The 20062-nt window shown below is 38.0% G+C and overlaps 1 protein-coding gene across 5 annotated transcripts in view; it reads right to left on the reverse strand.

The window, feature by feature from the left end:
- The window catches only part of RBMS1 (RNA binding motif single stranded interacting protein 1), a 216270-nt gene that overhangs the window by 195092 nt on the left and 1116 nt on the right, over positions 1-20062 (reverse strand). The gene's annotated exons all lie outside the window — the stretch shown is intronic.

Genomic DNA, 20062 nt, shown 5'->3' on the forward strand with positions numbered 1-20062 from the left:
ATTATTGCTATCTTTAGTTTCCATTGGGGTTTGTGTGAATCAAATCAAATCAAATCCCACATGCACTTAGACAGAATTACAAATGAATGTTCTCCATTCCTGTTTAGGTTAAGAGTCTCAAGAATGACTATCATGTGAGTATAATGGCTGTCTTTTAGCAGTACTGACATAAAAGGGCTGTTCAACTGTGTTGTTTAATTGTATATATTCCAGTGCTAGGCAACTCTCCAAACCTTATTGTAAACATTGTATAAGGCCTGGAAGTTCAGGAAAATAATGGAGAGTTCAGGCTTTCTACAGTTAACTCCAAGTGACAGTTGACTTCTCCTTAGGATTTTATATATTGTTTACCATGATTAGTGTACATTGCTCTGTCACATAAAACAAGCTGACATTTGGAAATTCAGACTCATACTATGCTCTAAGGCTGTCATTTTTTTCTCCATGAACACTGCCTTGGTGCTGTGTTTTCTTTCTTGTAATCTATCACAAACTGATGTACAGTTACGTTAAGGTTACTAATACAACAGAATATAATAGAAATATATAATCAGTAGCTATATTGAGCAGGTATTAAGTATTCTGGTTATTATGTTACAGCAACAGAGAAATTTTAATTTGATGGAAATTATACTTTAAAAGTATTTCTAGGCAAAAATTCATGTTTTTGTATACTCATGTAGGAGTCACTAGTTTCTAGTCACTAGTCCGGTGATTAAGGAAGAAAAAAAGGCAGAGAACCATAGGATAAAAGGTAGTACATTCCTACCCTTTCGTTTTATAAGAATGAAGCTCATTTACTGTTCAAAGGACATTGTTTATACATTCCAGACTTCCATCTTATAATTGCTCCAGGATTTGTAAAAAGGAAATCTCAGCAGGGCAGCAAAATTTATTCAAAGCAATAGCTGCACATAATTGGTATAAAATACCAGAACAGTCTGCTCTGAAAACTCTCTTCTCAGCAACACAGATTTCTACTCCCTCAACTCTCTTTCTATATTCAAATAAAGTTTGCCTTCTCTTCCACTGCTTGAACCTTTCCCTCCCCTACCCGGCTAACATTTTTTTAAATGGAGAATTTTCAACACAAATTACATGGGAAATTTTGACACCCATTTAGTTTTATTAGTGTTTACCTGGTTACCATGGCAACAGGTAAGAAGGATGAACTCTACTGTGGAAGGAAAGTTGTTTTTACCTTTAGTATTTTCACAGAACTTTGTTAGGCATGTGTTTTGCCACACACAAAAATGAGTAAAAATTTCGTTGTTGTCTTAGTGTCCTCTCAAGAAATCAATGAAATGAACAAAAGAAAGGATGCGAACTTAAGAAATAAAGGAAGGAGAGTCACAAAATGTGAAAGACCCCATATATTACAATCACAAATCTGCTAGCACACTGTGTCACTGTTCCAGAATGTTAGTTGGGCTTCTGATGAAACTCCTTCAGAAGTGATATGGAAAGACACAAAATAACTACTTCTTCCTATTTAAAGTGCCATTTTCATTTTAAAAGTTATTTCAACAAGTTCTTTTTGTGTGTTAACAAACAAGCTTACAAGAGCTTTGCTAATTTAATACCACTCTAAAAATGCCATTAGATAGGATTTTAGACATTTCTTTACAGACATGAAGGGGGATTTGTGGATGAGTTTCTTGCTGTTCTTTTTGGAAAAGAAACAAATCTCCATGAAACTGGAAACATCACCTCTCAATATTAAGGATTAAAAAATGTTCTTGAGTGGCGATGGTTGCACAACAAGGTAAATGTACTTAATGCCACAAAACCATACACCGAAAAACAGTTAAAACAGGAAATGCTATGTTATATGTATGTTACCACAGTAAAGAAATCAAAAACATTCTTGGGCCGTTTTCAAAATCTGTCGTATTAAACTTAGAACCTGTTCCTGATAAAAGGCACAGTCTAAGATGGGTCAAATGAAGTATAATATGGAAAACGGTAGGCAAGAGGTAGGCTTGAGTAGTATGAGAAATAATAAGAAAACAAATATCCGTGAACTTAATGCCCTGAGAAGCATTTTCAGCTGTATTCAGGTAATATATTACACTATGATGTGCTAATCTGCTTTTCCTTATGAAATAATTATGGCTTTGAGCCTTTTTTTTTTTTTTCCAGATAAACCTTCAAGGGAACTCTCAGATCAAATTAAGGTATTTTATTATAAAGCTGAATGAACACACACACACACATACACAAACATACACATACATAATACATATACACATACACACATCCTATGAACTCAGTAAAATAAACAAAAAAAAAGGAATGAAGAACAGTCATATGTTCTTCCGGCTGTGTACATATTAATTTCCTATCTTTACTCTTTGAATATCTTTGTAACCAATTCCCTTTGCATGGAAGCAACTAGTGTGGTGATTAAGGATCAAATATCCAGAATAACTACATCATGGAAATAAATGTATTAATTTTTAGTTGAAGTAGACATCTTAATGATAAGAAACCTGGATATAGTGGTCATTTCAAAATAGAACTCAGTTTAAATAAATATAACCCACATTTGTAAAACATATAGTATGTAACAGGAAGGGCTCTTGTATTTTTTGCTTTGCTTTTACTATCTAAAGCCTTAGGACCTGCTCTACGTTAGTTGCTTTCAATTTCTTTCCTTTACATTCTGGTGACTGGTATTTATAAGGTTCCTATATATGGAGGACAGTAATCTGAAAATCTGAAAATGCTATACCCAACTTTTAACTTCAAAATGGATTTCACTCAAGAATTAAATTGGGTCCTGCATATCTACTTAACAATCCGTTATAGTTTCAGTATCCAATATGAGAGTCACTAGCCATGTGTAGCTAAAAATGTTAAACTCAGTTCCTCTGATGCACTAGCCCAATTTCAAGTGCCTAGTAGCCCCCATGAGGCCAGTGGCCACTGTATCACAATGTAGATACTGAACATTTCTACCATCTCTGGAAGTTGTACAGGACAGGGATGCCCCTTCAGGATTGCTCTAGAAAGCAACCTTCCCAAATTTACTTGAAAGGAGGTATTTTGTATTACCTTATAATGTCACTTCAAACTGTTTAATATCAACAGTTGTTTCACTGCTTTCAGCATTGGTCTGTTACATAAAGCAAGATACAACTGCATTAGCCGCTAGTTTCATAGAAAGTTATCCACTGTTGATAGCAGCAGGCCTGGCAAAATGCTTTCCACATAGTAGGCACTCCACTAAGTAATCCTTATCTTATTCGAGTAATAATACAGATTTTTAAGAAGGCAAGAAGTAGCACTGTAAATTAAAAGAAATAAAACGGGGGCACTTGGGTGGCTCAGTCGGTTAAGCAAGGCCCTGATAAGCTTAGGTCCTGATCTCAAGGTTGTGAGACCAAGAGCTTAGGGCTCCACGCTCAGCGGGGACTCTGCTTAAGAGATTCCCTACCCCACTCAACACACACCGACTCTCTCTAAAAATAAATAAATAAATCTTAAAAAAGGGAAAAGAAAAGAAACAAAACCATCTATTAAGAAAAGTAATAAGCAGCCATTCATCTATCCAACAAATAGTTAAGGAACCCCAAACCTCCCTCTGTCTTTCTGTGCTCTTCTACACCCTGGGAGGTTGACCTATAATGACCTATGCATTGAGGAAATCCTCCTTCCTCCAAGTTCCTATTGGTTCCAAAAGAAGGCACAGTCGGGAGATCCCTCTGTGGGAAGAGAGTGAGGCATATCTGCCTAACATGGGTTGGCCTTTGTCCTTGGCTGAAGGTCACTGCTCCTCTCTGGCACTTCTCTGCACAGGGCCACCCTTCTAAGTTCTAATAATGGCTCCCAATCTAGCCCCTCCAACCCTGCTTAGCAAAGGTAGGTGCTTATTTTTTGCTGGCCTCAGAATATCTCATTATCCCTTTCTGGTTTCCCTAATTTCTGCCAACACATTTGTAAATACTCTTGTTTATTAAATATCCTTTAAATACCAAATTTAAGTATATGTTAAGTACATATGGTATGTTTCTGGTCAGAACCTTGATAAATATATACTTCCACACAGTTCTAGACCCTCAGAGACCTCCAACATATCCTAAGAAAATATATTTCTTAGAAATGTAACACTTATAAAAAAGTTAAATGCTTTTCAATAATAAAGCCCCAACCATATGTTACACCGATCAAGTAGAGACTGTATTTTAACGGGCCTCCCATTTTTGTACACATGATATTCGCTGTATTTAACTTAAGGCAGTCATTGAATATTTTCCTTCTCTACGTCATTAAGTGCTTATGTGACAATGACAGACTAACTTGATAGTAGGAATGGGGCCTAGGCATGAACAAGGAATTCAGCAGTAAAGTTAGAGACTGAGAAAATTATTTAGGTAATTTAGACTAACAGCCCATTTTTAGCCTAACCATGTGTGTATTTTAAGCAGAAGCATTTCATCCCTAAAGAATTCTGCCTGTGGTTCATATTTCTCTTTATCATGTTAGTAAACAAAAGATATGGACTCCATTTAATCAACATCTATTAAGTACCTACCATACGCAAAGCATTTAGTAGGCACAAAAAGGAACAAGATGTATTTCTTGTCTTAGAATCTTACATTCTTAAAAAGGAGACCACAGCTATATAAATTACTGTTAACAAAGTGTTATTTTAAACTATTACTATATAGAGAGAGTAATAGTAATATATAAATAGTAATATATATAATTTTATGCCATACTTTTTCTTTCCGGATATCTTCTGACTTTTTCAATCTTTTCTCCAACATGTAAACTGTATTATAATGTAAATTTATTATACAGTATAGTCTAAATGAAATTCCACTTGATAGGAAGTAAAATATAATAAAAGGGAAAATCGAGTTAGTAAACTTTCATGTCTCATTTTCAACATCCTAAAAATGGGATTTTATAAACTGTCTATGAGTGAATACAATAAGACTGAGTACATAACCAATAGAGAATTTGATATGTCTGCCTCAATTTGCCTGTATATCCTTAACAATGTGGGTAAAAAAATTGCTCGAAAGCTCCCTCATATGTTGAGGAAGTTATATGAAAGCTACTCAAACCAGAAACTTTTAGTCTAGGAAGTAAACTTGGACCACATGGGAAACTCCCTGTATACTGAGAGATAATAATTACTCAGATGCTTATTGGAACCCTAACTTTCTCCTTGGACTTTACGCCATGATCATCGAACATGTATGTTTTAACTTAGGCAGATAATGCACAGGACTTCTAAAGGGTCAAGCATGACCATCCATCTTCCATAGCTGAATAATAAGTAAGTAAAGGAAATCTAAATACAGGCTACTTCTGCGCTTAGGTAGAGGTTCAGAGCAATTCATGCACAAACATTAACAGTAAAATGTGCTGGATCCACATGTTTTAAAAAGATGATCTGCTGGATCCTCCCGAGAGAACTTTTTAGCTCAAGCAGTCAATTAATTGCTCCGTAAAAAACAAACAAAAACAAAACACCTAAAACATCTAAAAAAGGCATGTCTCTCCCCAACCTTTAAGCATAGCACCCTGGAAACCTCCCCGTGACACGTGTCAATGACCAATGGTCCCCAAACAACTCCGTCTTCTTACATAATACAGAGGCCTTAACAGTATTTTCCATCACTCACAGCTCTTCCTGCCATTTCCCTTTGTGCATCCCATGCCTTTCAGAGATTACAGTTATGGTTAACACGTCCAGGAAGAAGAACAAAAAAGGCTTGAACCAATCAGTACAGAGGATTCCTGAGACAGTGAGGAAGAAACAAAAGTAGCTACAGTTGTACCTTGCTTCTTCTCAAAGACACATTCCCAAGAATACTGGGTGTAAGTCAGATATAACAATATCCTCATCCTCTCCAAATGACTGAAATTATTTCACAAACTCTTTTTCTTAATATCTAGTTAATCTTTAATAGGCCACGGTTCCTGGTGGCTTTAACTTTAAATTATACTTTCCATCAAAGATGTAATGATCTACAATAACCTTTGAAATACATAAAGGAACTAAGGATACATTTTTACCGGCAAATCTTTTAGTAAAGTGTGGAAAAATCACTCTCTCTTATTTGTTTAATATATCCTAATTTCTCCTGTATTTGATTTCCCTAATGGAAGGCATAAAGCCAGGCATGATATTTTCAGCTAGTGTACTTAATGAGTATAAGATAAAACAGCATGAGGGAAAAGCTATGTCCAAGTGGTATTATAGGCTTGTTGATGCTGCCTACTGTGCATTTTGTTTTTCCAAGGTTCCCCTCGTAATCGACTAAAACAGAGTTCCTGAAGCCTGATCGTATGATGAGTGCTGAAGTCCTCCAACTATGTTCGAATATCTCATGAAAAAACAAGAGATGCTAGAGACTGGTATGGTGTGCTTGGCATTAGGAAGAAGGTGGTTCCCATCAGAGTGGTTGGCGTCAACAAATAAAGGAGGTCTTTAATCAGAATCTCTCCGGGTTTTTTCCTCTGGCGACCAAACACATTACAGCAGGATGGGAAAAGGTTAGCAAGAGTGAAGTAGTTTGGACTCTATCCTGCTCGTGTGGGAAAGCTCCAGGCATGTCGCAAAAGTGAGAGGGTTTTGGCTCCAGACCCAGGGCTGCAAAAACAAAGACCCTTAGGAATGTGGTAAGGGAAGAATCCAAAAGCAGAACAAGGTCATGAACGGGCCAAAAGCCATAGAGGATGAACAGAGTCAGCTATGGGATTCCCAGCTTAACCTGCAAGGTTAGAAGCAAGAGAACGAAGCAGATTCTGCTCTGGAGACTGGCGAACCAGGAGAAGCAACCAGGCCAGTGGAAGGGAAGTGCAGAAGTCTCCCTGGCCCTGTCTGTGGGGGTGACCTCAGACACGCAACCACTACTGGCTTCTGATCAGATTCTGGCTGGTGACACAACCCTTCACACCACTACACCTCTGTGATAATCCTGGAATGACTGCCAGAACTGTGTGTGGCCCCTCTTTTCTCTTCCTTGTCTCCAGGCCACTGCACTGACCAGTCATGTGAGATCAGGCCTGGGCCTCCCCCAACGCCCCCACCCCACCCCACACACCACCCCCACCACCACTCTGTCCCTCAGAGCCAGCCCAGCTCCTGTCTCTCCACTTTCCTCACCAGCACAATGAGGGGCTTGAACCCAATTATCTTAAAACTTCCTCCCAGGTCTAACATTCTCTGATTCCTGGATGTTACCAATTCCCAGAACCATGAAATTTAGAGATGAAAGGAATTCGGAAGTTGTCTATTCTATCTCCTGCTTAACCTAAGCTAACCTAGCTGGAGCTCAGAAGCTCTGAAAGTTCTCTGCAGTTGTTTCTGGCTGGTCGGATACAGCAATAATCAGAGCTTAAACACCTTAACTATAAAGCATGAAAAAAAAATAGGTGTAAGATCTTTTAAACATCTAAGAAAAAGTTTGAAGAAGCCAACGCCCGAGGAGCAGCATGTTCTATTGCTTGGAAGGTCATACCGAGCAGCACTTCCCAATCTCTGTTTGCACAACCTTCAGACCATTGTGAAAAATCACAAGGGGTGTCAGAAAATTCTCCAAACAAAACTAATTTTCAATTTCTCATTAGACTTCTACATTTATAGGCCAGGATGATGGGATGGCACGTCAAATAAAGTCTCAGAAAGGAGAATAAAAAGTAGTAAGGGGAAATACAGTGATACTTTGAAATGCATTCAAGAAAAATCAAAAAGAATGTCATCTGTTCTTTAACAGTGTGGTTTAGTTAGTCAGCTGCTTTTCAAAACTACTTTTGTTCTCTGATAATAAATATTCTGTCTCCCTCTTCAAAAACACTATTTTCTTAACAGGGTTTATGCCAACTATCATACTACAGAGCTTGAAGAAATCACTGGTTGTATTTAAGAAACAAGCATTTAAAACATTTTCCATTGTGTCTTATTATTAATTACTTTTAAGTCCTAAGTTTGGGAAACAAAACAAAATGAAACAAATAAAATAAAAGTCATAAGTTTATCAAAAAAGAGAGCTATATTTAAGTTTGGAAGACATCAAATTCTCCCAAAATTAACATATAGATTTCATTAAGCCCATTCCAATAAAAATCCTATTATTTCTTTTTCATGGAAACTGACAAGCTGATTCTCAAATTTATTAAGACCTAGAATAGTTAAGACCACTTTGAAGAACAGACACTTAACATATTGCAATGGTAATTATGACCCTATAGTACTGACACATGATCCACGTAGAATCACACGGAAAGTCTGGAAAAAGAAACATGTAAATGTGGTCACTTGAGTTACAATAAAGGCCACACTGAAATCCAAAGGGGAAAATGAAAATGTCTTCTTAATAAATGGTGCTGGATCAACTAGATTACTAGATATTCATGGGGGAAACAGACTAAAAATGAACTTGACCCTGTCCACACCAAACACAAAAAGACAGATGTAAGGCTGCTGGTTACTGTTGGGGAGTAAAAACTGGGGCAGTACATGAGGATGCTTTTCCGGTGCTGGAATGTTACATAGAGACCTGGGGGGCCATCCCATGAGTGCATTAATCTCTATATTTAAAATCTGTGTCTTATACACATGCTCTAACTCAATAAAAATTTAAATAAACACACAAGTAAAAGAAATTATCCCACTGTGCTCCATGATGGCCCAAATCATGTCTTATTCACATGTTTGCACCTTCCAGGGCACCCTCTACAAGGCCTGCTCAGTGTTTGTTGCATTTAATTAAATTTGCCAGGGAGCTCCAACTCTGTGATCTTAAGGAGAGGATTTGGCTACAATATGTCTGAGTTGTGATAGCAGAACTATAGCTGTGTGCTTTCTGCAGGGCGGACTCCTTTTAAATTCCCAATGTATTCATATTTAAAATATCTGGCTCCCCCCCTCACAAATTTTCAATCTGCATATTGAAAATCAGCCCCATTTTCAGGGTTTAACAAGATTCACATCAAAAAGGCAAAGGAAGAAAAACAAAGAAAGGTGCTGCCATGTGGCACCCTAGCCAGCAGATGTTCACTGGGCCCAGACACACAGATTACTATCACAATGTACTTATCTGAACATGCTATCGTCAGACCACACAGCCAAATCAAATTCTGAAGGCTCAAAGGATGTGCACTGGGAGAACATCCTGTACTCTGCAGCATGAACTTAAATTCTGTGACAGAGACAGAAGGGTACAGAAGAATACCGCAGATCACCCACTGTCATTTTAAATCCTATTTATACAGTAAGAATCTGTTCTTTAAGAAAGCAATCAAAATCAACGTGTAAGATTTCTGCTATTAAAATGAAAACCTGCGGAACGATGACCAAAAAAGAAACATACTTTCCCCTCACCCCAGTCTTCAGCAAATTAGATAACACACAATACTCTTGTGATTATTTTTAGATAAAGAACCATTTCGTGAAATATTTATGAAACAGAAGAGGCTAGTTATATGTGATTTTAAATATTAGTTTGGGTGAAGAAAAATGTAAACAGCTTACCATTTCACTACATCATATTTAAATTCAAATCTCATTAGCAGTACGCATGTGTCATCAAAATACTTTCTATTATGCTAATTACGTTCTCTTTTGTTCAAAGTATTACATCATGTCTGCACTTCTCTAACTACATTTATACATTGCCAAATAAAATTTTATTTTAAATTTCCATATAAAATTGGATAAGGAATCAGAAAGAAAATCTGATTCAAAGAGGCAATTGTAGTTAGCAAATTCTTAATTATAATCTATGGCATTAAGAGGTAGTAAAGTTTTGTTTTGTTCTGTGTTTTTTAGTCAAATGAAGTCAGACACACTTGGTCCCTGATTTGGGCTGACTGCAGGGGGAAGAGCTTATAGGCAACAGTCACCCCAGCTGACGGACCACTAGCACAGCACACACACCTGTAGCTGGTCAGCAGTCAGTCCAGAGCGACATGGCTCTTATAGTGCAGGAAGAAAAAATGGGGGCAGGAGTCTGGGAGAAGGGAAAAGAAGGAGGGAGAAGGAGAAAAGGAGAAGAGAGTGGGAACACACTCTGAGATTGCCCAAACCCACGCACTTTATCCTCACCCATTTTCATTTTGCACACCCTTGGGTTTTGTCTAGCTCTCCACTCGAGTCAAGCCACAATCCAGAAACAAAATACAGGGTCCACGGTCTGCCTCCTTCTCTTAAGCACCGACTGGTTCTGTTTTGACTTCCTCTCAGGGTAGAATTCTTAACATCTTAACATGTGCTCCACAGGCTGCCTTGGTAAAAGTTTGAGGTGAAGGGGAAGGTGCCGCCATCAGATTCCTAAGGTCTGGAGTTCCCCTAGGAGTTATGAGCCACTGTTGGACCAGGACTAGATGAAAATAAGAGAAGTGCTGGAACTGGACAGTTTGTTCTTTGTAGTTTTGTTTCATTGTTATTTCCAGCCTTAGAATCTATTTGCTTGATTTGATGTTCAACAAGAGCAAGGAAAGCTGGAATGCTCTAATAACCGAGCCAGTGATGAACAAGGGATGAAAAGCACTACTAGAAAGCTTTGGACAGCATTTTTTAAAGTGAAATTATTGGCTGGAGCTGGGGGGCCATTACAGGAAAACAGGTGAGCAGGAAGCTAGTCTCCTAGGGAGTGAGGAATGAGGAGGGCTCCCAGGGCGTCACTGGACATCACCAGCCATACCTCCCAACTCTTCTGGAAACCCAGTCCCCAGTCCTAGAAGCTTATAAAGCCCTGCTGAAGGACTGCCTCTCAGGTGAGTTAGGAAAACCTACCCATTTCCCTGACGGGGGCAAAGATGGGTTCCTGGAACCTGGAATTCCAACTCTGATACTCACACCTTCCCCTCACCCAAACATTGCCCAGCACAGTGCTCTGTGCTACGATGTGATTAGCATGGAACAACTATCTATGAATTCTAAAATGGGCTACTTTTACAGGCTCTTAAAGGTCGGCTGGGAACCCTATCATTAAGATTAATAACTTACGGGGGCGCCTGGGTGGCTCAGTCAGTAAAGCCTCTGCCTTCTGCTCAGGTCAGGGTGCCAGGATCCTGGGATCCAGCCCAGCACAGCATCAGGCTGCCTGCTCAGCAGGGAGCCTGCTTCTCCCTCCCCCCTCCCCCTGCTGTGTTCCTCTCAAACTCTCTCTCTCTGTCAAATAAATAAGTAAATAAATAAAAATTTTTAAGAATAACAATTTATGTATGAAATATATTAGATGAGTTTCAAGTTCTAGAGAACTGATGAGTGAACTTTTGAGAACAAACTTGAAAACAATTCACTTGTAAGTTAAGTTATTCCCAACCACTGAACAAATCACATAGACCTCTCGAAAAATATCACCTGCCAGCTATAGAACTTTTGCTGTAGAGTATTTTCTGGTAGGGGCGCCTGGGTGGCTCAGTTGGTTAAGCAGGGGTCTTCAGCTCAGGTCATGATCCCAGAGTCCTGGGATAGAGCCCCACATTGGGCTCCCTGCTCAGTGGGGAGCTTGCTTCTTCCTCTCCTGCCTACTTGTGCTCCCTCTCTATCTCTTTTCAAATAAATGAATAAAATCTTTAAAGAGAAAAATTTTCTGGTAGACACTCTTTTAGGGTTGTTTAAATAAAAGTGTGCAAATAATCAGGTGGAATGAAACCTAAGAAGAGGTTACGATTAGGAACTTTTTTTTTCTTAAGGCTTCCATCTTTAAAACAATGAAATTAATCAAAGTTGCACTTTGAAGGAGGCAAAGAAGGTTCTGGGAACAAATCAGTTAGTGACCTGAAAATTAAAACGAGCACTTTTTTTTTAAAACTACTGTTTGTATTGGTCAAAAGCCCGTTTAGTGACAAATCTAAAAGCTATTGAGAAGACAAAGATAAAGTTGATGATAGTACAAATTTCTAATATAATTTACTTTTGCCTACAACCAAATATTTTAACTGAGTCTTTATTTTATAAGCTGTTATTGCTGGGGCATCTGGGTAGCTCAGTTGGTTAAGTGACTGACTCTTGATTTCAGCTCAAGATCCTGAGATCAAGCCCCACCTCAGGATCGCTCAACCAGGAGTATGCTTCTCTTCCTCTCCCTTTGCCACTCCCCACCCTCCAGCATGGGCATGTGGAAACGCTGGCTCTCGTGTGTTCTCTCTCTTGCTCTCTTAAATAAATAAATATATCTTTAAAAAAAAAAAAAAAAAAAAGTATAAGCTGCTATTGTTACTCTATAGGCAGGGAAGGGCTGAGAAATTCTCCAGTACAAATACACTGCCAATTGCAACTCTCAAAATCACCGTGTTTAAAAAGTGTTAAATAGGGGAAATAGTAGAGTGTTAGTTGAGGAACTCAAGTGTAATCAAAATACAAGTTTAAAATCTGAAATTCATTTTTGGCAACTTTTATCCACCCCCGCCACCAACCCGAGAAGAAACTTAAGAGCAGTATTTCATGACGTATCCATCCAATTCTGCCCATTTTAAATAGTAAATTTTTCAACTGATTAAAAAAAAAACAAAAACAAAACTAGTTATCACCTAAAATGGGGCCACACACTTGCAGAGCTCGGAAAATGATGCAGTTTTCCTACAAGATCAGTAAAAATGACTCGTGATATCTATGAAACGATTGAGTTTTGCTGCACAAAACCTTTCCCTGAAATCACTCCTCATCTGGGATGAAGCCCGGTAGCACCTGCTGTTCAATAAGCAGCCAAAAGGGTGGGTTCCCCGTCCCCCCATGAGGCAAACAGAGGACAATGTGATTCTTGAAGGACTCAGTTTCATTTGCAGAGACGAAGAAAGCTTTTTTCTGAAATAGAGCTAGAGAATGACCAAATGAAAAGAATAAATAGTTATATCTATGAAAGATCATGAATAATAAAAAATCTGCTATCTGAAGAAATAGCAGGTCGCACCGGACACATGATCAACACGTAGATGGCAAGCACATGATGATGTAATTAGCAGCATAACAAAACTCTAGACGTTTCCTCCCTTTGCCCTGAGCAAGCCTAATAAATTAGAAGAAATAAACATCATTTCAAATGGTTTAAAACAGTAAGAGTAAAATTCTGTATAACCATTATGTCATTAGTTAAGCATTATATTCTCAGCCTGTCACAACCTGAATAGGTTGGCTTAGTAGCACATTAATAAGCATAAAACTTGAAAAATAATAATGTAAAACAAGGTAATTGAATACGAAACTATGACGTGAAGGAATTAAGCTTCAGTACCAAAACAAAAAAGTGTTATTCTGTAAAAGTCTAAGTACTCCTAAGAGGATTAAAAGGGGCAAAAAATACAAAACAATGCTGATTATAAATTCAAGAAATTTTCACTAATTAATCTAAAGCCCCAATTTCTTTCTCAAATTCCCAGGTTTACTGTGGCCTTTATTTGCCCTTTACTTTTTCTCACAAAACACATGGCAGAGTTTTTAACCCCACCGATGCCGATTTTCGTGATTTCTTTGTCACTCAGACCCCTGGTGTGCTGTCTTCCTGGGTGTATGCTTTTGTAAATATTTTTCTTCACTTATGTCTTGTATGGCGTCTATTTTGTCTTTCCTGGTAGCTGGTGAGATGCTGGAGAGCAAGGACCAGATACACACTCCATAACCTTTTCCAATTTCAAGTGCAAAGAACGGTGCTCTGGGATCACTCAGGAAATACAACCAATTCGTTAGTATTTCAGTCCTTCCTGAACTTTCATGAACCTCAGCAATTTTTCAACAAGCTTAAAACTTAACCTAATTCTAGAACACAGAATACAGATGTTACAGCCAACGTTGAAATCATCCACCAGACATCATGTTTACGGTACCAGAGTTAAAAACAAGTTAACTGTTCCTATTAGCATCTGATCTCACTTGTAGGATTTTTAGGATTTCATATTTGTCATCTAGAAAACTGTTCTCCCTCCTCTAAAATGACAAAGGTATCCATTTAAGAATTAGCTAAAAGCAACGTATGGAGAAGGACAGTGTTCAGTTCTGCATGTTTTCTTTCCCAGGAGGTCTAAGCGTTGATTCTTTCCCCTCCCCTTTTTGTCTCTCTCTCTCTTTCACCATCTTTGACACACTTCTTTCCAGTGCTTATTTGAAAAATTAAAATAGTCATATAATTAAGTTAAGGGTAAAAAAATCATTAAGAGAAAGCAAGGAATTCAGCTAAGGGAGATAAATATTCAGTTTATTTTCGGCTTAGCAATCACCACCCCTTTTACATTTCCCTTGCTATTAAGAAATGTTTAGGGGCAGGGCACTTGGGTGGCTCAGGGGGTTAAAGCCTCTGCCTTCAGCTCAGGTCATGATCCCAGGGTTCTGGGATCGAGCCCCCTGCTCAGTGGAGAGCCTGCTCCCCTTCCTCTCTCTCTCTGCCTACCTGTGATCTCTGTCTGTCAAATAAATAAATAAAATCTTAAAAAAAAAAAAAAAGAAAGAAATGTTTAGGGGTGCCTCGGTAGCTCAGTCGGTTAAACCCCTGACTCTTGATTTCAGCTCAAGTCACGATCTCAAGATCCTCAGATCGAGCCCCACATCAGGCTCCAGACTCCAGCTCTGCACTCCGCACTCAGCAAGGAGTCTCCTCTCTCTCTTCCTCACCCTCTGCCTGCCCCCCCCACTCCTGTGCTCGTTCCTGTGCTCTCTCTCTCTCTCAAATAAATATTTTTTTAAAAAAAGAAAGAAATGTTTAGTTTCTATTACCAAATTTGTTTGTGTGTGCTCAAATTTGCATGTATGTTTCACACACCTGATTCTAAGGAGACCTTTTGCTGTGTATCATCATTTGGCCAAGCTCCCACTGTTAAGTCTGTAGCATCCAAGTGCTGCCTCTCCTGAGGCATGGACAGTTTCCATCAGGTCTTACTATTTATCTTTAAAATAACAGAACAGAGAAACCACAACATTTAAAATAATTCTACATAAAATCTCCACATCCAATATTCAATTTTGAATATATATGGTTTGATTTTACACCAAATATATGGCACTGCATTTAAATCACTCACGTATCATTACTACATTTTCTTGACTAAAGCTATGGCACATTGAATACAGTACTTCCACGTAAGAGCAACTTGATATGGTTCTGCTTATTCCTCTAATGCCAACAAATGTCATCTTTAGGGTTATGCAACAGCCAGTAATTGAGAGATAACTAATTTTGAACACCTCAGTGCTAGTTTAAATTTTTTTTTTAAAGGTTTTATTTATTTGTTTGACAGAGACACAGCGAGAAAGGGAACACAAGCAGGGGGAGTGGGAGAAACGGGCTTTCCACCGAGCAGGGAGCCCGATGCGGGGCTCGATCCCAGAACCCCGGGATCAGGACCTGAGGCAAAGGCAGATGCTCAACCAACTGAGCCACACAGGTGCCCCTCAGTGCTAGTTTATATTTTAGTTGTTATCCATCAAATGAATAAATATTTTCATCGAAATACATTTTTTTTAAAAAAGCCATTTTCTTGAAAACTGAGCAGGAAAAAGTTTGAATTCTGTTGGTGGGGGCCACTGACAGGAAGCAAGGACCAGGCTGAGTCACCGGTTCATCATGTGTAACGGTTCCCCCCTCACTGTAATACTATGAGATTTTTTTTCTGGCACCATATGCTTTCATGAAGAGTATACAAAAAGGTACTTTTTGTAAATTACGCACTGACGCATTAATATGTGATTCCTCTTAGGGATCTTGTTCAATTCATAAAACAGCTTAAAGTTGTCACAATAGGGGCAAAATAAATCAAAACACCAATCAAATTATAGTAAGATTTCCATAGAAAATTAAACTGGATCATCAATTTTGGTCTACAATTTTTTCCCCTGGCCTAAAAAGATTTTGCATGTACTTATTCTGAATAATAATAGTCACTAACAAGCATTTATTTAGCACCTACTATTCTGTGGATCAGACAAGAAACCAGGGAAGTGTTGATATCCCTTGCAGAGAGATACACAGTGGGATAGGAGACCATGCTTGGGAAGAATAAATGTTAGTGAACTGAGCATCCAATAAAAAACAAACTAGACAAAAAATTCCTCATCCTCAAAAAGAGTGAACAATATTTAAGTGTCCATATGATTTTAATAAGCACCTATTCTTCCATTCTATGTGTCCCTCAGGTGATTTTTATTGGTTAAGTAGACATGGGGAAAATATTTTATTTTCTGAAAACCCTCTTTTTAATAAAAAGAAAAGGAAGAAAGACCCCTTTGTCTTTAACTAGGACCCATAACTTAAAATTTCGGTACTCATTAAATAAGCTGGGGTAATTTTCAAGTTCCAATAAACCATTAACCAAAATACAAAGTCTGAGCAATATATCAGTAAAGTTTTTTTTTTTCCCCTGAAACTGTATTACATGGAAATTGCCTATATTGGAACTTAAATTTAAAACCAAGATTGCCAATCACATAGGTCTATCTAGTTATACTAGTACTAAATGATTGAAAATTCTCCTACTTCTCTTCACTTATCTTTTCCTACTTTTTTCTAGTAGCTCAAGATTTAGCTTCCAACATATAAAAATGTAATAGATGCTATAGGAAATCCGAAAGAAAGAGCTAGTTGAAGGGAAGAATGCTACAATATTGCATTATAATGAATCTTCATTTTAACCATCCAATGACCTTGAGTCTTCCAATACCACTTCTAGATAGCCACGCGAACCCACTCACTGAGGAACCAAGGTACATTCAAGGTGTAAAATATTGCATGGCTGTTTTGATATATTTAAGCAAACTTTATTCACTGTATAAATGCAGTCACTCTACCCTAAGTCTCAAAGTCATGTCTCTGTATAACCCGACCATCTTAATACACTCAGTAGCTCTATGTACCAAATCATAACCTCTAATTCCTACAGAAACTGATGGACACAATATCCCTATGGTCACTAAGGTAAAAGTTAAGGAATTCCACAAAATGTTAATGCACACAAAAATTCAATTCAGAAAAACTACTTTGTTCTAGTAGCCTTCATCAATACAATCCCAAATTATACCACTCATTATTTTTCACATTTTGAAACTTAGGTTCAAATTCGTTCTTTAGTATACACTTATACAAAAATAGCTTTAAAAGAAACTTTTGGTTTAGAACATTTCATAAATACTGCTTATGCATAAAAATTTTTACAGCAGGCTTTGAATATGGTATATTTTATAGAAATATCTTTTGATAACTATGAAGAAAGATCACAAATGTGTCAAATTGCATCAGTTAGTACAAAATATTAGCTAAACATGTAAAGAACATTTTGTACTTCCTTTCTTCAAAAGAAATAGAGTAAGTATTTCAATTCCCATCTGTATTTGCACATATGCATTGGCAGTAATGTATATTGTAGTATCTTTGAAATAAACAGACCATAAGGGGTGCCGTTATACTAAGTGAAATTGATACAGCCAATGTTTGAAAATATGCACATACAGCTCTTTAGGTTAAATTATCAGATTTTTTTTTTTCTGTGTCACTGAAAAGTGGATACCAAATTTAATTTTGCATAATACAGCACAGGTCATTTATAATCAGAAAACCCTTTAGAATAGTATGTGCTTATATTTACGAAGCTACATCAAACTCCCTCTTAGAATGAACGTGTCAGGTGATAAAGGGAGCCTGCTGTGATAAGACCACCCTGACAGAGGAACACAAAACACCCAACAAGCATGTAAAATCGGGTTACTTGCAGTCTGTGTCACTCTACACTAAGATACGATGACAATTTCACAATCTCCTTTACTTTCCCTCATGTCCTGCCCTTCCACAGCATCCTCAGATTGACTTTATGTTTAATGCGGCTGTACTATTTTTCTAATGCTTTTCTCTTTCTGTCAAAGTCCAAAACATACTGATACAGTCATACACTGTACCCGGACTCCATAGATTTTTGGTGTTGTTAGTAAGTGTAGAAGCAACTAACATGTTTTTAATGGGGGAAAAGTACTAAATAAAATTTCCAAAACAGACTCTGATTGGATGATTAACTCAAGAAGAATTACTTGACAGAAGTTAGTTTTGTAAGCTATGGTAACAAAACTCATTTCAAGTGCCATTTTAATTGGTGTGTATTCCTTCTGATGAAAAGAAATCCAATTCAGGCATTCTTTCTTGATTCAAAACCATCATATCCATCTCTCCATTACAGGTTTCAGTCAGGTATCACTTTGTAAACAACCACACCATTCCTCAGTTTTTGATATAGCTTCCAAACAGAAGTTTCAAAACAACTCTGACTAGCAAACACATCACTGTACTTTAAACAGACTGATGTTTTCTATCCTATGTATCAGGAAGTTTAAAAGACACAGCACCAAGGCAAGGATCATCACCACAGACACCAGTTTCTAAGTGAGACCATTAACTCTTGAGGTAGATTAGGTAACACTTGTTTCTAAAAACTAACTACAAATCAAACAAATTCTCTCTTTTTTAAAAAATGACTCACACTATCCTGTTAGCAACAAATATGTCAGGGAGATAAAACAGAGCTAGGTGTTTCAAACTATGCTTACCTAAAATCTACATCTAGTCACTTTACATTTTAGGAGATGCCCCTTTCTGAGATAATGAAGATTCTTTACAATAGGGAATTTAGGTTTAATTGTCGAACCTGAATACCATGTTATATAGGTCAAGTCAGTGTGTGTGTCTTTCTCCTGAAACAAAGAAATTCAAGAGTAATAGGATTTCAGATTTCATAGTAGAAACAGCAAGATATGTTTTGAGAATGTCATTTACTGTAACACAAATCAATATTAAATGCTTTATGCAGGAAGCACACTTTCAGAAAATGGGCCCTAAAGCTTTCTGGGCTCCGACCCTAATTACTGGAGCAGGCTCTCACCGTTTGTCTCTCTCTTCAATTATTTACGGGGCAAAAAGAGCCAAATGGCATTGCATTAGCTATATTAAATGCTACGTACTTGGTTTCTAACTTACTAATGGTACATAAAAATTACTAAGGTGAATGTGCCTGTAGAAACATGGCCCTTTTTCTTCTTCACCTGAGTGTACGTATTTATTATTCATACAGTTAAGTGTTGAATAAGCTGTCCTTTAGGCACACAATGCTGCATAATTTAAACAAGTACATTAAACATGTATGATATCTAAAAGGTAATGCATTGATTATACCTCAAAATTTCTTTGAACAACCTGTATTTACAATGTAGCTCACAAAAAAATCAGCACCTACCTTGGGTCCCTGGAAACAGTATGTGGGGACCACACAGAAGTGAATACTGGGTATCCTCACTTGTATCATGGTGCTGCTTTCTGGCCACCCAAAGAAGAGAACTACGGTGAAAAGGAGGCCCTTGATTGCTAGAAAATTTCTGGTCTGGGTGCTGACAAGTGTCCTTTTTTACGTGAGCAAATACAGAGCTATGCTGTAAGTACATCACATGGACCACACACACTGTAAGAAAGGAAAGCTTATCAAGATTGAATCATAGATCCTTTGCACCAGGCCAGCAGTGTCCTCTGCCAGCAAGGAGGACATGATTACAGCCTACGGAAGTAAGTTCAGGCGCTGCATCCCTACTTGATTCTTTTGTGATCTAGAAGGGCACCCGGAGTAGAGATAGAAGATGCAAATCACTGAAGAAAGCTGGTACATCCAACTCCAACCCTCCCAGATTATGAACGAAGCTTCCAAAGCAGTGAGACCCTCAGTCTTCGTGGGCCCAATACATTTTATATACATATATGTGCGTGTGTGTGTGTGTTTAATGCATTCGGAATACCTCAGATCTTTCTGTAAAAATAAGGTAGGCCCACTAACAAGGTACCCAGGGTCCCTAGAAAGTCAGTTGCAGTTTGTAAGGCTACATGTCACCGGCTGTGTTACCTAAGAGTATGCCAAGGCCAGTTTCGAGAAGCACCACTGGAAATGGATCTGGGGTCAAAATACAGGGTAGTATTCTTCTAAAGTCACTTCTTTCTCTGCACTGAAATCTGCCCATTGTCCCTCCTTTGCAAAAGCTACCGGGAAGATTAAAAAGGACATCAATGAAGGGTGAGTGAACTTTGGCCACTTTTCCACCCAAAACACCGGCGTAAAAGTAGAAATCAGTAACCAGGTGAAGTGCCAC

The sequence above is a fragment of the Mustela erminea genome, chromosome 8, assembly GCF_009829155.1.
Source record: "Mustela erminea isolate mMusErm1 chromosome 8, mMusErm1.Pri, whole genome shotgun sequence".
NCBI classification, from domain to species: domain Eukaryota; kingdom Metazoa; phylum Chordata; class Mammalia; order Carnivora; family Mustelidae; genus Mustela; species Mustela erminea.